Source organism: Echinops telfairi, unplaced genomic scaffold, assembly GCF_000313985.2.
Source record: "Echinops telfairi isolate 266 unplaced genomic scaffold, ASM31398v2 ScPeMD7_5592;HRSCAF=6446, whole genome shotgun sequence".
Taxonomy (NCBI): Eukaryota; Metazoa; Chordata; class Mammalia; order Afrosoricida; family Tenrecidae; genus Echinops; species Echinops telfairi.
The window spans coordinates 23,173,692-23,182,982 of NW_022109491.1; the positions used below are offsets into that span (position 1 = coordinate 23,173,692).

The 9,291-nt window shown below is 41.0% G+C and overlaps 1 protein-coding gene across 2 annotated transcripts in view; it reads right to left on the minus strand.

Annotated features, from left to right (window-relative positions):
• RALY (RALY heterogeneous nuclear ribonucleoprotein) overlaps positions 1 to 7,716 on the minus strand; it is an 88,279-nt gene extending 80,563 nt beyond the window's left edge. Inside the window, exon 1 of one of the 2 annotated variants that reach the window (XM_004697932.2) lies at positions 7,643 to 7,716. The gene's annotated coding sequence lies outside the window, so the exon portion shown is untranslated. The remainder of the gene's footprint in view (positions 1 to 7,642) is intronic. The other variant, XM_004697933.2, reaches the window with a different exon arrangement.
• Between the last annotated feature and the right edge of the window lie 1,575 nt (positions 7,717 to 9,291).

The window sequence follows — 9,291 nt, forward strand, 5'->3', positions numbered from 1 at the left end:
CTTTTAAATTACTAGTTATAATACTGAAACTAGTCCTCACTCCAAAAAACCACCCTGAGTAAATTAAAACTAAGTAGAAGGATAGGGAAAAGACTTAAGTGTCCCGTCAAGGATTGTCTCAGATGCGACAACTGGCTCAAACAACAATTGTGAGGATGGCAGTATTTCCTTCTGTTGTACACAGTGTCACTATGAGTCAAATTGGCTCAAGGGCATCTAACAACACCACTCTTATGGAAGTGTAAATAAATTGACACTTTATAAAATGTCATTAGTTTTATCCTATAATTTAACATGTCATCTAATATCTAGATATAGGTCCAGTTTTGAAAACTCCCAACAGTTTATTTGTTCACTCAAAAATCTTAGGTCCTACAGTAGATGTCTTAATTATCAAGTACTGCTGCAACAGACACACTACAAGTGGATGACTTAAAATTTATTTTCTCGCTACTTGTCAGGCTGTAAGTCCAAATTCAAGATGACAGTTGTAGGGAAAGGCTTTCTCTCTGGGTTAGGGAGAAAGTTCTCATCTCTTCAGCTTGGTGATCTTTATGTGCTGTGGCCCATTTCTACTAGTCCACTTGCTGGCTTATTCTCTTTTACATTGCAAAAGAGACTGATTAAAACACATCCTGCCACTAAATCTGTCTCCTTAACATAACAAAGAAACTCTATATCCAAGTAGGATTATACTCAGGGATATGGGGGTTATAAGAATTTGGAGGGGGGGTAGGGAGGGGGGGGTGGAGATGGGATACAATTCAGTCTATAACAGTAACCAAACCAAGATCCAAACCTATTGCATCAGTCTCCTGAAAGCCCATATGTTAATCTGACTGAACTCCATGATTTCCCAGTTGTAATCTTCATGGAAGCAGATTGCCACCAAACCATTATTCTGTGGTACTGCTGGGTGACTTTGAACCACACACTTTTCAATGGTTTTTGCCTGTATGGAGCTCACAGTTCAGTGGGGCATAATGGAAAAGAAGCCACATAGACCCAAACTCACAGTGACTTGCCCCATAAGGTTTCTAAGGTTATACTCTTTACAGAAGCAGACTGCCACATCCTTCTCCTGTGCCAATGGCTAATGGGTTTGAACCAGTTTGGGTACTCAGTCAAGCACTTAACCACTGCACCACCAGCACTCCTTAGCCATACAAAATAGGAAGCATGGAGAAACAACACATTGAAGATCTAGAGTTTATCCCCAACCTAGTGACACCATGGGCAAGCTGCTTTACCTCTGAACTAGTTTCCTCATTTGTAAATGAAAGAGGTTTCATTAGGCAGTGGCTGTGGAAAAGTCTTTTCCAAAATTGTACTGGCGTAACAAGAATTTGAACCAATACCCTTTTGTAGTTCCTAACACTTAATAGCTTCCTCTCTTTATCTGGGAAACCATGATCAGTTATCGTGGAAATAAGCACAGTGCTCCACATATTCAATGACAATGCTACAGTAATTACAAGAAGCCATGGGTGAGCTGTTTCCTCAGAAGTCATGTATCTCCTTTTTGACACACCGGAGCTGTCCACCATCGAAGCTGGGGGTGGGTGCATGAGTATTAACTTTTTTTCTTTTTTTTTTTAAATCATTTTATTAGGGGCTCATACAACTCTTCTCACAATCCATACACACATCAATTGTGTAAAGCACATTTGTACATTCATTGCCCTCATCATTCTCAAAACATTTTCTCTCCACTTAAACCCCCGGCATTAGGTCCTCATTTTTCCCCTCCCTCCCCGCTCCACCTCCCTCATCAGCCCTTGATAGTTTATAAATTGGTATTTTGTCATATCTTGCCCTGTCCGACGTCTCCCTTCACCCACTTTTCGGTTGTCCGTCCCCCAGGGAGGAGATCACATATAGTTCCTTGTAATCGGTTCCCTCTTTCCTACCCACTCTCCCTCTACCCTCCTGTTTCGCCACTCACACCAATGGTCCTGTAGGGCTCATCTGCCCTGGATTCCCTGGATTTTCAGTTCCTATCTGTACCAGTGTACATCCTCTGGTCTAGCCAGACTTGCAAGGTCGAATTTGAGTTATGGTAGTGGGAGCGGGGAGGAAACATTTAGGAACTAGAGGATAGTTGTATTTTTCATCGTTGTTACATCGCACCCTGACTGGCTCATCTCCTCCCCGAGACCCCTCTGCAAGGGGATCTCCAGTGGCCTACTAATGGGCTTTGTTTGGGTCTCCACTCCGCACTGCCCCCATCATTCACTATGGTAAGATTTTTTGTTCTGATGATGCCTTATGCCTGATCCCTTCGATACCTGGTGGTTGCATAGGCTGGTGTGCTTCTTCCATGTAGGCTTTGTTGCTTCTGAGCTTGATGGCCGCTTAATTACCTTCAAGCCTTTAAGACCCCAGACGCTATACTTTTTGATAGCCGGGCACCATCAGCTTTCTTCGCCACATTTGCTTATGCACCCATTTGTCTTCAGTGATCCGTTCGACACCTCGGAGTATTAACTCTTAATTAAACTGTTTTGATTAGTGTTAGATGTTTCTTTCATGAGACAGTAGAATCACATCTACCTGGTTTTAGAGTATTGTAAACTGCAGAAAATGCTCATTAAACAAGGACAAGGTTCACTGAGTCTTAACTACTTTGCTGTCCTAAGACAGGCCAGGGCAGTGAGCCAAAAGGTGTACTGAAAGTTACAAGAAACATGCAGATAGTTAACGTAGTCCCTTAAGAACTAAAAAGCATTGTAAGTAGGTGAAAACTCACTGTCATCAATGTCCATGCTGATTCATAGTGATCCCCTGTGGGTTTCTGAGGCTGTAACTTATTTATGGGAGTAGAAAGTCCAGACTTTCTTCTGAGGAGCTGCTGATAGTCTCTTCAATACTGGAGGGTGCCATCTAAAGTTGGATTGGCCCACAGGAGTCAAGCAGATAGCAAAACTGAATTCAGTTGGGCAAGTGATCCAAAATAAAAAGTGCTAGCTTGGCAACTGGCACAGACAGGGTTTTGGTACCAAAGAGATGATAGGAAATAGTGTGGGATTTGCCAAACTTGAGAATGAACTTGCTCTGTCTAAAGGAGGCAGCCAAAGTTAAATGAATTAGTAAACAAAATGGAGAAAAATTAAGAACCAAGAAATTGTAAACTCAAAGCTTCTGCCAAACGAGAATGATGCTCTGAAGGTTTCCCAAAATGTAGAGCTGTGTCCTGCCTTAAGAATCCCAAAAGTCAGCTACAAGCTTCTTAAAAGTGGAAAGGCCAGTGTAGCACAAGGAGTCGTAACAGGAAACCTTTTCAGTGGTTCTCAACCTTCCTAATGCCTCGACCCTTTAATACAGTTCATGTAGTGGTGAACCCCCCCACCATAAAATTATTTTCATTACTACTTCATAACTGTAATTTTGCTACTGTTATGAATCGGGTGACCCCCGTGAAAGGGTCGTTTGACCCCCAAAGGAGTCGAGACCCATTGTTTAACAAAGAAGTCTGGTCTTACTGCTCCGCCTACTTGCTCAACCCTCCCTTCCTCTTAGGGGAGATCAGTCACCCTCACAGTCCACACAACAAGACCACTGATCTCACACACATTTTCTCTACTGTAAGACTGCCACAATCTCGAGGCCACCACCCAACTCCAATTAAGAAAAAACAAAAACACTAAAAAGTCCTACAAAAAAAATCTTTGCAGGCTGAATAAGGGACTGTCAGTTTACAAGTCCTAGATAGATCTGGAACAGAAGGGAGTCAGTCCTCAACCTGTCACAAGAGGTTCTTTCAAGAGGTTATCCAGGGTTCTAGATCACTAGGGTGTAAGGAACTCTAGGGATAACAAATGCACCCAACATGGCTCCTCTTGACTTTACCATCTACAGTAGTTGTCTGCCAGCCAGGACCTCAGTGCTGTGTGCCACCCACATCTAATTCCTGGCTCAGCTGTACCTCATTCCCACATACCACCCCTTTCTTATTTTAATGAAAGTTAATGGAGGTTCAGCAGTTTGGTTCCAAAGTGGGGGAACCTTTAAAACCCTTCCTCTTGGATATCACAACTAAAAATTCTACTTTGCCAAAAAGCAAAGTTGCCCCATTACTGTTACATATCCTTGAGAGTAAAGGATGTGATGCTAAATGTCTGCATTCCCTAAATCAGGACAGCAGTCCCCATGCTTCACTCCACTCCATCTTTATCCTATCGTCTCCAGATTCCCTCACATTTCCATAAAAGCAATTAACACCTTTGCCAAACAGAACTGGGGGGGAAAACCTAGCTGCCCTCAAAATAGTAACTCAATCCAAGGAGGGAAGGTTTATTGCTGGAAAAACTTTATTTACCAGGTCCCCCAGACTAGATTTATGAGCAGAAAAAACAAAAACACACAACAAAAATAGGCTTTAGTAAGAGGCAGTCTTACAGCAGTGAGTAGTAGCATGGTATGAAAGAGGGTAAAAACTCTTCTGGGGAATTACAGATCCGATAGGCCCACTATGGGCAAAATAGACTCTGTCTCAAAGATATGCCTGTCTGAGTCTACTCGTTTAACACCCACCATATCTTGTACTATGCCATCACATGGCAACCGCTCAAATGGTCACATATAAACAGGATTCTCATCTTGAAAAAGGTCTTGCACATACATCACACAGAATAGGTTAGTGGTGGAATGGAAAGAGCAAAGAGGCTTTGCAAGAAAGTGGGTTATGGGTTCAAATGCAGGCTTGCTATGTTATGTGGTCTTGAGCAAATCACCCAACCTTTCTCACTATAGTGGAATATTACCTAGTTTATAGGGTTGTCATGAGGATTACATACTGTGCTCTAAATACAATTACCAGAAAAGAGAGCACAGAGAAAGATATTAAACACACTCAGCCAAGACCAGAGCACAGAAACTCTATAGGAAAAACCACCTGGCTTCAACAACAAATAAACTACAAGGGGGAAAAAAAAATAGAAGGGCACTTTGTGAATCCTTAAACAAACAGTAAGAGTATGAAGCTGATGAGATAAAACTGGAAATTTGAACATAATCTAGGTTTTGATATTAAGGAATTTTTTAAATTCTGCAAGATTTGACATGGGCATTGTAGTTGTGTTTTTTTAAGTAATCTTGTAGCAATACATAGTGAAATATTTAAAGGCAAAATAGGATATCTGAGGATTTTCTTCAAAGCACAGGAGGAGAACTAGGGCAAGGCACAAATGAAGGACGTTTGGCTATGACATAGTAGCTGTGGATGCTGAGCCATGGTTATCCTTCTGCTTCATCAACCTCGTTTTTCTACTTTTGTAAGTTTGAAATTTTCCATATTAACAATATAGAGAAAATGGCTTCTGTAAAACTTGAATAGAAAAATAAACTAAACATTGAAAATAGACAGCAAAAATTCTCCAACCATTTAAATCATGCAATTAAAATTGATTACTTATAAATATCAACTTTGGATCACTGTATAGACTGTTAAATTTGATTTTTTTAAAATTACCTATTGTTAAATAAACTGTGTCATACAGGGAAAATAAAGAAAGACAATGGTTAGGTGCAAAGCCTGCCAATTCCATGGCTTGTTTCTGAACGAACCTCCCATCTCAGTTTCCTATCTGAATGATGGGAACTCAACAGAACCTACATCTTAGGGCTGACGTGAGAATTTCGTAAGATTATATATACACATGTATGTGCACGCACAAGTGTGTGTGTAAAGTATATATAAAAAGCTTGGCACACACAATCTTCACTAAATAATAACTTGTCAGTCTAAATGCAAAGGATGTTGCTTTAAAACAGCAATTCACTGTGAACTATTAATATGAAAGGCACAGCTAGGTTAGAATCCAGGTTAGATTTTTAATCCTGTATTTGACTAGTCTCCTCCGTGGAGAGCCTAGACACCCTCTGGTCAGTCACCAGCGGCAGCTCAAACACTCCCAGCCCCTCCTAACACCCTGGCCTGTCACACAGGATCAGGAACTGACTAATGTTTGTTATGAAAGTACTGCTCTCTGGGAACAGGGATAGCCACCTGATTTCCCCCAACCAGGTAATTTAAGGTACATTTTCTAATACTTGCTGACAGAACAAAGAGAAAAGGCTCTAAGACATGATCAATGTTCATGCCAGCCTTCAAAGTGCTTTGGTAAAACTACAGAAAATAAACACCCAGCTAGGGTCCGCTGGCAGGATAAAAGCTGACCAAGAAACGGCAATTTTTCCCTGAGCAAATATACGAGTAATAAATGAGCTCTGAGACACCAAAACTCTAGGTTTGGTGCATTCTTCCCTCACCTTCCATTTTAACAGAAGACAAATTCTCTTTCCAGTAGAGCTATTTGCCAGATTAATTTTCTTTTCTGAAATGATTTAATTATAGGCAAGGAGGTCATTCTCAATCTTTTATCTAGGTAAAAAAAAAAAAGGTGGCTTAGGAAAGGCAAAGTCTTTTTCACCTGCTCTAGCACACAATGAGAAGGTGTCACCTACCCCCAACTAGCTCTGCGCATTAGCGGGAGTATGGATGCCACCTGGTCTGGTCACTGATCTGTATCTCTGCTCAGGTTGTTCCCATTACACAGAATGGCATCCCTATCTATTCAGTCTATATCTCCTTCCTGTGATACCTTCTAGAAGTGAGGAGGCAAGGTGAGGTGAGAAAAGCACACAGCAACTGAGAAAAAGTACCTGGGCTGGCTTTGGGGAAGTCTGGGTGATATAGACCAGACATAGAAATATAAAGGGACTTCAAAAAGTTTGTGGGAAAATTCCATTATTCCACAAGTTTTTTGATGCCCCTTATATAATTAGCATTTCATAATTTGTGAGCAGACTTTGACAGAGGATTAGAAATTAGGATGATCCTGAACAACTCTGGTCACCATCTTCATCCTACCAGGCTCAGCTCAAAAGTTAATTCTTCCATAAATGCTCCCTGGGTACCATGCCTGCTACACACACTCTTACAAAGGAAGGGATTTCTGCCTTCTCTGAATCCCCAATTACTCTTTATGTTATTTATGTATTTGCTACCCAAGAGTTCCTATTATGGTTTTAAAAATCCCTACCTATAACTACAATCCAACACCCATTACCCCTCCCCAAAAAAACACCCCACCCACTGTCATCATCAAGCCAACTCTGTCTCATAGAGACCTTCTAGAACAGCGGTTCTCAACCTGTGGGTCGAGACCCCTTTGGGGATCGAATGACCCTTTCATAGGGGTTGCCCAATTCGTAACAGTAGCAAAATTAGTTATGAAGTAGCAACAAAAATAATTTTATGGTTGACAGGTCACCACAACATGAGGAACTGTATGAAAGGGTTGAGGCATTAGGAAAGTTGAGAACCACTGTTCTAGGGTGAGGCTGTAAATCTTTACAACAGCAGAAAGCTTCATCTTTCTCCCCAGGAGTGGCTAGTGGGTTTGACTCTGCCATTAGCAGTGCCACCATGGCTCCTAGCATACCAACCAGAAAGGTTTAAAGTGAAAAAAGACAAGTAAAAATGTAAAAGAAAGCAAGAACCGAACATTAACAAGGATGTCAAGCAAGAGGAATTCTCTTATATACCAATGGTGAGAGGGTGAATAAATAATATGCTTTTGAAAACTGCCTGGAAGTGACTATTTCCTACAAACTGAGTATTAAGATGGGGAACACTCACTTTTATTCTTCCATACTTCCATCCGTCTTTCTCCCAGTCCTAACAGCTAAATCTTCCCTATCACACCAGGTCAAAGAAATTTCTTCTCTCCTAAGGAAAAATGCCCAATTATTCAATGGTTATTCACATAAGAACTGTAGTATCTGACTTTACAGTGTACTTTTAGTAACATTATCTCATTTGTTCCTCACAATAACATTTGAGGAATGCAAGATTCAGAGTATTAATTCCATTTTATAGAAGAAAAAGATGGAGATTTGGGTGGGAAAGTGATTTATTCTAGCTTACTTGGCCTTATTAGTGCCAAGGAACAATAGTAGACCTCGGTCTCTAAGTCAAAACCTCTATAACCAACTGCCATATCATAAGTTCCATCTTCATGATCTTATTAGCATGTCTCCCCCAAAAGATTGTATGCTCCCTGAAAGCAAGTATCCACTCTATCAAACTAACTGGTCTGAAAGACACTAGTGAAACCCCAGAGTAGATGACCCTTACTCAGTCACTGCCATCCAGCTGACCCTAAAAGGCAGGGTACAAGTGTCCCAGTGAGTTTTGGAGACTAACTCTACAGTAGTAGAAAGCCCTGTTTTTCTTGAGAGAAGTAACTGTTTTGACCATAGCAGTCTAAAACGTAACCTCTATGCCACCCTTCAAACTCAGAACTGAGCTTACCCACAAACAATAGGCAGGCTTATAAAGTGAACAATAACACTCATGAGGAATGTGCTCCTCAGATCATTCAGCTACAGGAGCCCAAAAGGGCAGCCTTTTCCTGAAAGCAAAATTCAGAAGGCAAGAAAGCTGGGTAAATAGAAATGAACACCCAGGATGGAAGGGGGCAGAATGCTGACACACTGGGGGATTGCAACCAGTCATGAAATAATCTATGTCTAAATGACTGAATGGGGAATTAATCTGTTTTATAAGCTTTCACTCAAGCCACAATGAAATGTTCAAGTAAATTAAAAACTCTGAAAGCACTACAACCTCCAAAAGGGGGTAGAGGTAGGCACGTTACACTTCTATATCCCTCACCACACCAAATAAGGCACTTAGGGCCCCAAACGGGTCAGTTAATTTATTCTGATATTATCCCCTGCAAATAATGCTAACTTGTTGGGAGAAATCATGAACACAACCTATTATCCCAAATGACAGTTCTCTTTAAAGGGAAGGAAGGAATATCCCCTCCATCTCCTAGGACTCCAGGCTGCAAAGTGTTCAAAAAGCCGTGACAATGGGCTTCAAGAACTTAACTTAATCACAGCAAGTCTCAGAGTGATCAAATGCCAGAAACCACACCTCAAATAATTCTACTAGAAAGCAAGACAGAGCATTTTTATTATTTCAAAACTGAGTATAATAAAATTTCAAATAATTCAATATGAAACTTTATTTTCTTCAATCCTAAATAAAAAGCTAGACAATAACAAGTCTCTCTGGAAGCCAGCCCAAGAACGGATGTGAGGAGAATAGGAAGGGAAGAGGCAGATGTCTGGATATCCAAACCTGAAGGGCAACGTCATCTCCCTACCCTGATGCTCTTGATTTTACATACAGGTGTTGAACACCTCAACAATTTATCTTAGAAGAGAAATACCTGCAGAATGAGCAGAAGAAATGGAAGAGCGAGGGGAGGCAAAAAA